This window comes from Fistularia commersonii, chromosome 2 (genome assembly GCF_037954325.1).
Source record: "Fistularia commersonii isolate RoL2024-O1a breed Wild chromosome 2, RoL_Fcom_v1.0, whole genome shotgun sequence".
Classification (NCBI taxonomy): domain Eukaryota; kingdom Metazoa; phylum Chordata; class Actinopteri; order Syngnathiformes; family Fistulariidae; genus Fistularia; species Fistularia commersonii.
In genome coordinates, this window is record NC_141285.1 from 20,302,880 (window position 1) to 20,315,728 (window position 12,849).

General features: G+C 41.5%; 1 protein-coding gene across 3 annotated transcripts in view; it reads right to left on the bottom strand.

Moving 5' to 3' along the window:
• grid1a (glutamate receptor, ionotropic, delta 1a) overlaps positions 1 to 12,849 on the bottom strand; it is a 292,750-nt gene that overhangs the window by 79,579 nt on the left and 200,322 nt on the right. The gene's annotated exons all lie outside the window — the stretch shown is intronic.

Genomic DNA, 12,849 nt, shown 5'->3' on the forward strand with positions numbered 1-12,849 from the left:
ACTTCACTCTAATTTCAAGCAGATTAGCAATAATCCTCTTAATACCTGTTAATTAATATGTTGTAGGTTCAAAGGTTTGCTGTTTAAATTACACTTAACCAAATGATAGCAGCTACATATAACATTGTTTATAACACCAGCCACCGATCATATTGCCAGGTTACTGCTTAAAAATGCTTTTATTAAACAAACAGATAACTTATTTTATCTTGTTTGGTTATAGATTTGCTGTAGCTCAGAGTCTAATTACATCATTGTGATAGCCGGCACTACAACGTTTTTCTTGAAGCCTCACTTTTCTTGCATAGGCACATATCTGAGGGTTATCCGTCTCTCTCTCCACTGTCTAATTCTGTGTGTGTGTGTGTGTGTGTGTGTGTGTGTGTGTGTGTGTGTGTGTGTGTGCGCAAGCGCGCATCTGTCGGAGTCAGTACACAGAAGCCATATGCTTTGATTGCAAATTGTTTTAATCACAAAGCTCCAGCGGTTGTTACTGAAATGCGTTTCTTTGGAGGACTATCTGACAGTGATATATAACTTTAGATTTAAAGTACTATTAGATGTTTATGAAAGCGATCTTGGGAAAATTCTCTGATAAAACTATGCAGCTAAAAAAATCCTTATGCACACTTTAAGTGGGTGAATGCAGTTAATAAATTGTCTTGGGTAGACTACGCTGCACACCTGTTTAAACACATTTAATGTGAGCTTTTATTATATCAAAAGGCACATTCAAAGATATTACTTGGGTACACAAGAAGCACAAATCCATCCCACTAATGAAAAAAAAAAGTACTAGGATGCATTGCTACCTCTCTCAAACACCTTCAGAATAAAAACAAAACAGAATATTGTCCTTGTGAAGAGAGACTTTATTGCAGCACTGCTATACATTATTAATTTTTATTTTCCCTCATGTTCTCCATTCTTTGCTGTGACTGCGCAATTAAAAATAGCTCTACCTTTGTACATTGCATTCCCTAAATGGTTGCATATTTACATATTATCGTACAAAATGTTGTAATTGCGCGTGCACAGGGAGTGTATACAGCATAAGTGGACCTCAATAGGGGGACCTGGGCGGGGTGGATTAGTCGTAAGAGCGGGCGTCCCTCTGATTGGAAGCATGCTGAAGTGCCTTTGGGCAAGACACTGCAACCCCAGATGCGTTAACATATTGCACGGCCATTGGTGCATGAGCACGTGCAAATGGGCGAATGTAATCTACGGTAAAGTGCTTGGAGATGAAAGTGCTTCATAAAGAGTGACCGTTTATCATTTAAATGTTTTTTTTCTCTCATCGGGGAAAAAAAGCGGATTTTTTTTCATGACCGACGTTATAATCATTAAGCACGTGGCGTTCTCTCTATAGTGTTTACCTGCATAGCCTCCCTTCTCTATATTCCCCATACAATTTAATTCTTTATCGGCCCCCCAGGAACTCTCACCGCCATCCAGTTGACGTAAGAATTCACTCAAACAATTTTAAAGCGATAGCTATAATTATTCCAGTTACTGTCTCTTATATGTTGACAAATTACATTTTTTATTTTTATCCTTTTGCTATTTAAATGGGATTCAAGCTTTGCACTAGGCCTCACTGATTAGGATGGAGCGAAGGGGAGGGTTGACGGAACAGACAATGATGTATCTAGGGAGTGAATAAAGAGTGACGATATAAACGTGCACGTGCACGTGCATGCATGTGTGCACATGTGCAACATGCACAGGCAGGTTGTTTGTGTCAGCCGTATGCTCCCCCAGCACCAACACCCTGCTCTCTATGTCAGGTTAATGAGTCATGCTGGGATAAACACATCCAGGTCTTGGCCCAGGTTTATTCGTAACATCTTAGGGAGGGGGTGAATCCGTGGAGAACAGTGATGCATGAGAGGGCGTTTGGAAAAATGTGTGAAAAAAAAATGAAACACCCAGGAAAATGAAAAAAAGCCAAGAAAAGCAAAAAAAAAAAAAAAAAAAAAATCCAACTACGTAATTACTTCAGAAATTCCATCATATCTCGGTCATCTGTGCTAATCCATAAGAGGAAAAATAAAATAAAATGCTGTCAACACCTGACACAACAACAACCACAACAACAAAAACGAGGCAGTTAGAAAAAGAAAAGAACAAGAAGAAGTCGTGGCTGCAGGAAATGAAGACAATCTAGACACAGGATATTAGCTTCCTCTGCAGAGAGGTGCTGCTAGTGGAAAATTGTTTCAGAGCTCCCCCGCAGTTGGATGATAACTGAGAGCGCGATGAAAAGATGATAAAGGAAATAACATCTGCATTAAAGGCACGGCAGAAAAAAAATATCCGAGCAATTTTTTTTCTCCGGGCTCGAAACATCCGTTCAACCCGTGACACAGAGTTTTACATGACGCCTTCCTTACTGAGTAGAGGCTTAATGTCAACAGTTACCTCTAACTTCCACTTCCACTTCCAAAACTCAAAGTGGTTCTTTGGACTAAGGTGACTCCTGAGAAAAAGAGCCAAATTAGCCAGAGGTTGTCAAAACCGCCGGCTTCTGAATCATCAGAATTTGCAAGTGTCGGAGGCGTTAAAACAATCCCCTGCGAGACGGCGTGTCTTTATCGCACCTCATGCCCGAATGTCACCGGGTGTTTGTCTGTGTGCAACGCTCTCTTAGAAAGCAAAGGAAACGCTACTTTCAGACTGTACGTGATTTAAATAGTACAACATAAATACAACCCATGGAACCGTGTGAAGAAATAAATCATTTTCTGCCTCAGAGCCAGATTTGTAGGTGTTATTTTATGGAAAGGGCAAGTCAAAAAAAAGACTTCCACCAAATGTCCTGTTGGATAACCCGGTCCAAATGGTGGCATTATACCAGACCTTCTGACATATCTTTTTCCCTTTTCTTCCCTTTGAAAAAAAATATTGGGAGGCTGGGGGAAAAAAAAGAAACAAAAAACTGTCACCTGGCGAAGATGCTCCGCCAAGGTGACCGGAAACCATCCGAGCGCGGCAGCTCAGGTTTAACAAAAGATGGGGGTCAAATCGCAATAACCCATGAGGGTTGAGGAAGGAGTTTGGCAGAACACATGGAGCTCGTCTGACACCGTCAAGCTTGTTCTTCAACTATTTTTTTAGTTTTTTGTTTTTAGCTTAAGCAGAGAAAATCCGACACTGCCGTCGGCGAGTCGGTTTGTGACGGCAAAAATAACTCCTTCGCTTCAAGTGCCTTACTGTACAGCGTTTCTGAAAAAAATCAATACATTTAAAGGCTAAATTCTCACTTTTATTTACATTTCAAGTTAGTTACTATTTCATAAGCCTTCCCAGAGAGAAGTTCAAATGCTGCGAGGACATTTTCACAGATTAACTTCCATGTTTCAAGGAATTTAAACCCCGATAGGTGATAAAATAACTTGAAAAAGATGTTCGTGGTACCTTGATGCTGCGTAACATTTGGATGTAAGGGGAAAGAAATGAAAAAAAAAAAGCTGTTCAAAGAAGTAACTGATATTCATAAAAGCAGCAATTTAAAAGAGAGATGAATATTCAATAATTATTTCTTTCCGCTATTTAATACGCCTAAATACAAGCTTTGAAATTAATCAAAATGGCTGTGTGAGACCTGGGACCTGGGAGATGAACAAATCATTTCTGGGTAAAAAAAATAAAATCATAAAGGTGTTGATCTGTTCATCTGAGCGGGGAAACCTTTTCTTCCTCCCACCTTTGCTCAGCGTGGAACTCCACGCCTTCCGGCGTGTCAGATCTGTCGTATCTCAAGGTGTCACTGGGAATCAAAAGCGATTTGCAAGTGAAGCTTATTCACGTCTTTTAGTAAATTCAGTTGAAAAGAAACTTAAAAATGTTGATACAGTTTACTATTTGCAATTATTATTAATAAATGTTCAAATTCGAATATCATCGGCAACGTTAGAAAGGGAGTTTGTCTTTGGAATTTTCACACTTAATTCCCTCATTGTGAGCTCTTCTGATTGGTCAGTTCACAGACAGGTAATTGTACTACATTATCATTTTACATTTGGTGTAAATATTTAATTTTTGTGTATTTTCATTTCTTCTAAAAGTATTTTATGACCCCCAAATTAGCTTTGGTGTGACCAGGTCGGATTCAAATTGAAAGTGAGCGACGGTAACGCGGCGAGATCTAGCCTTATTTTTGTCGGCACAACAAACCCGCGTTTCCGCGTGGCCGAATATATTTTCCAACATGAGAAGGTCCTTTTAACTGTCACACCAGTATAATCAACTCCCATTTTTTTTTTTTTTTTTTTTTTTTGTGTTACTCGCACATCACAGGGTGAAGAAACACACAACTGTCAACAACCCTTCCCTAATTAGATCATAACACAACAGCGACCCACTTCCACTGGTGTCTAAATCGCGGCCTCTTAATATGACAGTGGAGAAATTAACAATCCTATCAGCCAATCAGCGCTTTTTGTCTTTTGTCAATGCTCGTCTCTCCTGAGAGACTTTAACTCTCCGCCGCTTCTATACCTCCGTTCCCTCTTTGACCTTAACTCCTCCAATCCATCTTCTGGTGTTCTTGTTTCCCTTCACTTTATCCTCCCGCGACGGGCTCGTGTTCCCTGGCATCGGGCGGCGGCGCCTGCCATTCCTGCGAAATTTGCGCGGCTACCCTATCCAATGAGCGGCCTGTAGAGCTAACACGCCCTCGCAGCGCCCTGAGGAGATTACTATCGCAGGCATGCATACGGGGATGCAGAACGCGAACGTTGAATACTGTAAGACCTATGCAATAAAGTCCAAATCTTAAACCCAGAGGAAGCTGCTCACTTAAATATTCAGAATAATTGCATTTTTTACATGTAATGTCAACACGTATTAGCATCTCAATTCCAGCATTTATATTCAAGCAGAGGCGTTTCTGGCGGCTCGGAGCGTTTTAATCGTCGTTGCGGCAAATAAATTACAATCTCTTAAACCCAGATTCCACAGAGTCACAAAATGTAATTTGAGTGTTTTTAAGATTTCGGGTAAAAAAAAAAAAAAAAAAAGAGAGTTTGTTTACCCCGATGTGTATTTTGTGGATTTATTTATGGATTCTTGTGAGCAAAAAAAAAAAAAAAAATCGCACCTTTAAAGAGGTTCGCGTGACTCAAGTGAAGTCCCCCGACACACACACACACACACTTGAAGCAAACATAGAGAAATTGGGTGTCAAGAGTGAGGCAAGAACGAGCTGACAGAAACCGCTACATCCTCTCACAGACCAAGCCAGACAACACGGTGACCAAGAGGCAAGGATTCGGACAGGAAAAGCATGGACGCGGTCGGTGACGTGCATCTTATTCAAAGCACACGAGACGGGGAAGTCATGACTGACTTATGACGGCGTGCGTTACCCTGGGAAACGGGAACATCGCTGACGTAAAAAGTACAAGACGGAGGAGTGACTTGAATATGTTGGAAAAATTAAAGTTATGCATATGAGGCCGTCGTCGTAGACCTTTGATAAGCAGTTGGAACCCTGAAAAGTACATACACACACACACACACACAGGTCTGTGTAAGAAATGACGGAACGGGAAGAAAAATAGTGAAAAGCTGAAACCACGGATGACGAATTCAGGAAAGGTTAAGCAATGCCACCGCTGATCACATTTTTACTACGGTGCCCGAGTGCACTTTTTGTTTTCCGGCTCTTACTGGACGGAAGATGGACGGCCGACGAATAAAATATCACCCGTTGATGTGTTCCAGACACATATGTCAACTTCTCGTCTCCATGGCAACTTTTTTTTTCTCTCTCTCTCTCTCTCTCTCTCTCTCGCTTTCAAAGTGTTGAATATTGAACACTGCAAGGTAACGCCGTTCTCCTAGAAATTAGTATATTTACATCCATCCCCATCTGTGTTGGGGGAGGGAGTGCACTCCCTGACAACAGTTACCAAGGTATTAATAAAGGCCGGGTGAATAAACAAATATCCATCACATCTAATGTGTATAAACATATTCAAAGCACCGTTTAGGAGACGCCCTTTTTTTTTTCTAGTCCCCGAGACATCTCATGTTAGTCGTATGAGGGTCAAAAAAGGGTTATAACGGCCTGATTTGGCATTGATATGCATTGATGTAACTTTTTTTTTGTCAAATGCATGGATATCAGAGTTTTTCGTCGAGTCACCAAATATCTCAGGGGGATTCAAATCTTTTGATATGGTGAGGTCTGCAAAAAAAAAAAAAAAAAAAAAAAAGATATTTTCTTATTACAGCCCTAGACCATATTAATTCATCATCATTATTTCAAAATCAAATATGTCAGGCATCTCTGTGATGGAAATACTTATGTGTCCTGGCTACGGACGGACCAAGATGATCTAAGTGACAGATGAAGTACATCTGTCTCTTTGAAAAATTAATTTAAGCGCTCAGGGTTTGGGGTTTCTGTAAAAAAATTCTGGCGTCTATTAAACCAAAAGCCATTTAGCTAAATATTTGGGAGTTGCCTTGACTTTTCAGGAGAAAACAAACAAAAAAAAAGAACTAGAGGCCTTTTACAGTGCATCAAATAATATGGAATCAGGCAGGCACTGCTGACACATCACAGATATTTGTGACTCAGCAATATTGATCCCAAAAAAATCTATCTCATTGGTCTCTCAACCTTGTAAACCTGACCTATTTGAATTATATCCTACTTTGGGACTGAGTTGTAGCTTTTTTTGGCCCCTGTGGTTAAAAGAACATGAATGGCAATGACAAGTCAATTACTATGAAAATGACCACATTATATTACCTTCCCTATACAGTGATCCCTCGCTACAACGCGGTTTACTTTTCACGGTTTCGCTACTCCACAGATTTGCATCGTGCATTGTGTTCTGCATTCTGATTGGCTAAAAAATCACTCCGCTTCTTCTCTACCTGTGCGTCATAAAGAAGGAAGAAAAAAACATAAGAACGACAGCAGCAATGTATAATAGAGCATTTAATTGTATAATAATTGGAAAAAAATAAAATAAAGGTTTCTACTTCACGGATTTTGCCTATCACGGGTTCTTTTTGGAACACAACCCCAGTGAAAAACAAGGGTATACTGTATTTGAATTTTGCAACTATAGATTGTTTGATGGTTTGGACACTTGTGCATCGGAGAGATGTTGGAGGTGGAGGAAGTAGAAGAAGAAGAAGAAGAAGCGGATGCGTTTGTATGGGGTGTCCAACAAATAGGAAGAAATAATGTTTCTAATATTATTCTCACTGTTTTTCCTATCTTAAAGGGAATATATCATCACACAAAGCACTGTTTTCCAGCTCCTGTGACAGTTTTCGGCTGCAACCGCCGAAGATCTTAGGAGATTTCGACATCGCGCGTTACTGCTCCATTCCAGATTGCCTTTTAGAAAATCTGTGAATTTACTGCCGCTCCCCCTGAAAGTGTGTTTTAGTTAGATCCCGTTCTGGGGCTTTTTTTTTTCTCAGCGGGTGCACAACTACAGGAAGCAGGTGGTAATTCTCATGTCATTGTGCTGCAGATGGACCCGGGTTCACCGCTGCCATGGCGATACACATTGGGGACTGATACAGCAGTGAGGCGAAGCTTGTTAGGCTCCCTTATGTTTCCTCACATCTTTTTCCCTCTCCTACATGTTCCTGAGAGGGTTACCTTCCTCTTCTGTCTCTCTATGTGTTCGTAAGTGTGTGTGTGTGTGAGTGTGTGTGTTCCATCTCTTCACAGGTGAGTGTCTGCTTTTGTTCTAGCTGCTTGTAACGCCTCTTTCTCACCAAGCCAAACACATCCGTGGCATATGGACCCTGATATTCACCTATTGCTCCTCACACTCACATGTGTTTTGTGTTTTTTTTTTTTTTGTGTGTGATCGAGCCATATTGCTTTTCCATGTCTCACCTGCGCTACCGGACATTTGTGTTTCCCCCGGCAACATGGGTCCTGGATCTCTCGCGCGTATTTTCACTCACCGTGTGTGTGCGAGGCGGCTAACACAAAGCGCTTTCCTCTCCTCGCCTGGACTCTCCAATCCCCCCTCTTCCATATTTCTATTGTAAAATCAAACTTTTTATCCAAACTGGCAACAATATAAAGTCTTCATAGGTCCCTGGTGGGATTCTGACTGGAGGCCTTTCTGGGAGGGTTTGAAGAACTGGAGACCCGGAACTGTTCAGATGCGTCAACAACTGGTCCAGGATGAAACCCGCTTCTGGACCAATGACATCTTAGAAAGGCTCCAACAAGATAAACGGTATAGCAGATGCATAAATGAACAAACGAACGAATGAATGAATAATGTTTCCATTTGGGTCCGGATTCTGCCGAAACCTATCAAGTCTCAAACTGGAATCTTTCAAGCTGAGGTTTGTGGGTTGCTTCTAAAAATGGTTAGCCCATAAATAAAACCATATCTACATTCTCCAATGACTCGCGTACAGTTTTATAAAAAAAAAGTGTTGCAGACGAGGAATTGGAGACAAGGACTTTGCACAGGGAAATTTACATTAAAGAAATCCACAATACCGCTGACTATCTGGTTTCCTTTTCTAAAACAGCAGGTGTTCATGCGTAAGATGTTGTTTTGGGCAGGACGAGGTAGACGGTGTGCATCTACGTGCGTTGACTTCCGCTGTCTCCCGGTGCCAATACCAAACAAGTGTACTGCTGCCAAATCATGTTAGCGCATAATCATTCAATGTGGTTTGAAAATTAAAAGGCAACAGCTTGCACTGCCAAGTGTCAAGAGAGCAAAGACAAGTGTGTTGCTACACTCATTTCAGTAACTTCTAGTTTATGTTCATTCATAATTACGGTAATCAACTTATTATTGACATATTGCACACCTGCCATCCTTGGTGAGATGTGGAGATCATCATACTGGTTTAGGACCTAGTTCACACGCCTTGCGCCACATTGCGCGGTAAACTGAGGTATGGGTGAGGTGTCGTCGAAAAACCAAACTTGTTAATTCACTACAATTTTGTTCTAGGATTTGCTACATCCAAAGGAAAAATATGTAAAAATAGAAATAAATTAGATAAAACACACACCCACATAATGGCATGATGTCACTGCACACAGCTAATATGCATAGTAATATAATGATTATTGAATAGTGACTTCAAGGGTGTAAAACCCGCTTCATACCCAAGAGAATGTGGGATTTTTTTCCGGCTGAACCGTCATCCTCGGGGTGGGATAAGCCGTATAGAAAATTAATGAATATACCGTATTTTCACGACTATAAGGTGCACATAAAAGTCTTTGATTTTCTTCAAAATGTGTGGTGCGCCCTATAGTGCAGTGCTCCCTGTGTGCTTGGTAGAGAATACCATGAGAACGCTATCAGGGGAAGTGTGGGTGTTGGTTGTATATAAAAGAACGGGTATGTGCATTATGCAGAACATCGTTGTTTTAACAACCCTGAAAACATCGCCGACAAACACATCCAGCCCAGCCACATCACCAACATGGACGAGGTGCCGCTCACTTTCGACATCCCGGTGAGTCACACTGTGGAGAAGGAGGGGACCAACAAGGTAGCGACAAGGTACGCACAACGGGGTACAAAAAGTCTTCTTGGAGACCACAGTTTCACTAAGAGTAGAAAGCAGCACTGAGCGAGTTTCGCCACAATTTGCGAATGGATTGTAGATGCTCGGGCTAACGTGTCTGCTGCCACTGTTGTTCGAGCTTTCGCAGAAGCCGGCATAATTTCCGAGGAGCCGCACGGCATGGAAAGTGACTCTGATGCTGAAGAAAGTGAACCTGGCATGTTTGACGGAGATTTAGCGCAGATGTTCCAATCAGAAACAGAGGATGAGGACTTCGATGGGTTCGATTAATGACGATTACCGGTAAAAAAAATGTGAATACCAAACTCAGTTTGCTCCCGCTCTATTTTTAAATACGCAAACTTGTATGCTTGTGTGTGTGTTGTTGTTGTAAGGCGGACGTAGTAGAGGACACCATGAGGACGTTAAAGGGGAAAGTATGGGCGTGGATTGTATATAAAACCCGCGCCCTATAATCAGGTGCGCCTTATGTGTGTGTTAAATACAGTAATGGCACACATCACTGAGACTGCGCCTTTTAGTGCCGTGCGCCTTATGGTCGTGAAAATACGGTATAAGAAAAACAGTTCTGGGTCCTCTACCTGTAGTCCAGGACCATGTCTGAGGGCTCTACAGACCGCCTTGTCTCTAGAATCTGTTGGAGTCTTATTGGAGGTCACAGCCCAAATTACTTCCATTACCTCTGGGGTCACTTTGGATTATCTTGGCTCCTGGTATTCCCTGATCTTTTCATGTTCTCCCCGCTGTTGTAGGACGGGATCGTCCTATCAATCAAAACCGCTGTCTCCTGCTTCTTGCCAACCACCGCTATGACTGGGTTTTGTTGGCTGGCCGCTGTCTGCCAGTGTGGAACTCAAGTTTCAGATCTTGGCACGACTGCTTTTCACTGCTCAGATGCCCCTAAGATGGGAGAAAATACTGAAATAGGCTTAGAAGAATGATCACTTACTGTTTTTGTGTGAAAAAAGACCCCCATCCCCCCTTCTCTCATCCTGGCACTGGTCCTGACTTTGACTAATCCTTACCAAACAGTGTCACACAACCATTAAGCTACTAGGACTGTCTGATATGATAAGCCCTAAAACCAGATAAACAATCAAACAAACAAAAAAAAAATAAATCCCCCCCAGATTGTATGAATTATTACCTAAAAACGAATAAATGGAATTCAAAAAAATTATCGATGTATAGCTATTGGATGTTGAAGCAGAACTTCTATATCTTTGTGCCATCTTTAATGCTTTAAGAGACATTTCTTGTGCTTGTGACTGATGAAAAAATCTTTGAAGGACATTTTTTTTTAAATGCAGTATAATACAGGGTCAGAGGGTCTTTCAAAAGACTCGTGTATTATTAAAGGCTGCGGAGGAGCTTGAGGGATGTACAGTACAGCAGAAATGTCGATGACGCAGCAAAACAGGCTTTCGGGGCAGTGGAACTCGGATAAAGATTTCAACTGAGAAAAAATCTAGTGCAAAGACGTACGCCTTGGATTTGATGCAAAGTAATGGCACTTAAGGTCAATAGGTCAATACTGAGCCTAGATACAGTATGCAGAGCAACACATTGGTAGACTAGCACCATCTCCTTGGGCGTTTCCCACCAATATATATTAACACATTGAAATATTTATCACAGAGCAGTTAGAATCAGAGACAGGTATTGATTTTATATGAGTTTCTGAAATTGTCCAAAAATTCTGACTCCTCCCGTCCTTTGCCTGACTGCCACCTCTTTGACACTTGGCCTATTCTGATACGTTGCCGACGTTCCTCCAGTTACCAGCTTTGCCGCTCCCTTCTCCCTCTAATCCATCTGATTTGTCTTGTGGGTCCAACAAATAAACAAATCTATGTCTGGACACATGTCTCGTCTATGTAGCATGAGAAGTTTAAAAACAAAACCTGCATTAAATGAGTTCCCCTTGGAAATATTGTGGTTCAGCTGCCATGTCGCCTATTTGAGTCTTTAATATTGTAAGTTCTTGCCCTCATTTCGTGTTTTACGGCGGCCGCATTTGTTTTAGTAAAATTATTACAAGTGAAGCATCACTAATGCTGCCTTAGTGGCAAGGCCACCATAAAAAATTTATATTTATTTTTTGTTTTGTTCAGTGCTTTTGAGCCCCTGATTTGAGAAAGGACAGACTGGCTAATCCTTGTCTGTCTAAGGCCATTAACATCAACAATGTCTTTCTTTTTAAAATAGGGACCGTGTCCTGCTGGTTCGACGCCCCACGCTGCTCAGGGATTTATGTCCAGTGGACTTTGCGAAGTGACTCGCTTGCTCCTCCGCAGACTTTATATGTCAAAGCTGCAAAATCACGACTCTTCTTTTAGCTTCACGCTTGTGATTCAAAGCACCTGCCAAAAGTCTGTGAATCCTCCGCTTTGGAGAACAGCCAGGGGAGCGCATGATGAGGGTAAAAGGACACACAGCAATACTTGAATATAGAACAAATACCAACCTGACTCGCTACTATTGAGTTAAATCAATTTTACCCTTGCAATAATCATTAGCATCCATTATAAAGCTGATGGTTACTTCATTAACGGTAAAATTATTTCTTAAACAATCCATAACCAGTCAGCTGACAGTCGTGCTCGACAAACCTAAAAACTACCACATAGGATTTAATGGATAATTAGAGGACCCGTGTTTGCTAATGTGCAACTGAAGCTGGGATCATTTAGCATCAATGGTGCTGTGACCCGCAACCCCGCCCAACCCCCAGGATTCTAATCGTTGACATGTATGCTCGCTGCTCATTGGGATATGGGTTATTTTAAGTGCAGGACTGCGGATATCTCGGTTCTACATTAGATAAACAGAAACTGATTACTAGTTGTCAATAAATCATTGAATCATGACGCTGCGGCGTTTGGCTGCTGCACAACTGAATGAGCAAATGAATGCTGTATGCTATCCGTACCTTCCTCCAAACCATGCATTCATATCCATCATATCGTAACATATCGTGTTAATTTTTCCCCCTACTGTTATTTATGGATCAATGTGTCCCTGTTTGGTGTCCCTGGTGAGTTGAGGTCGGCCGGTTGCGCACCCCATACAACTGGGGTGCATAAATCTACATTGGTTCGTGGGATCAACGAAAAAGAAGGTGTTCCACAAATGGGTAAATTCCATCGAGGCGTTGCAGCAAAGGAACCAGTGGTACTTCTTTGTTCATTTCTTTTGGTAATCAAGAAACCCTTCTCGATTCTAAAATGCGCATAAAGATGTCTGGTCTGTATGAGGAGTTATTCAGTGAGTTTGGATGTCCATCAAGAAAAA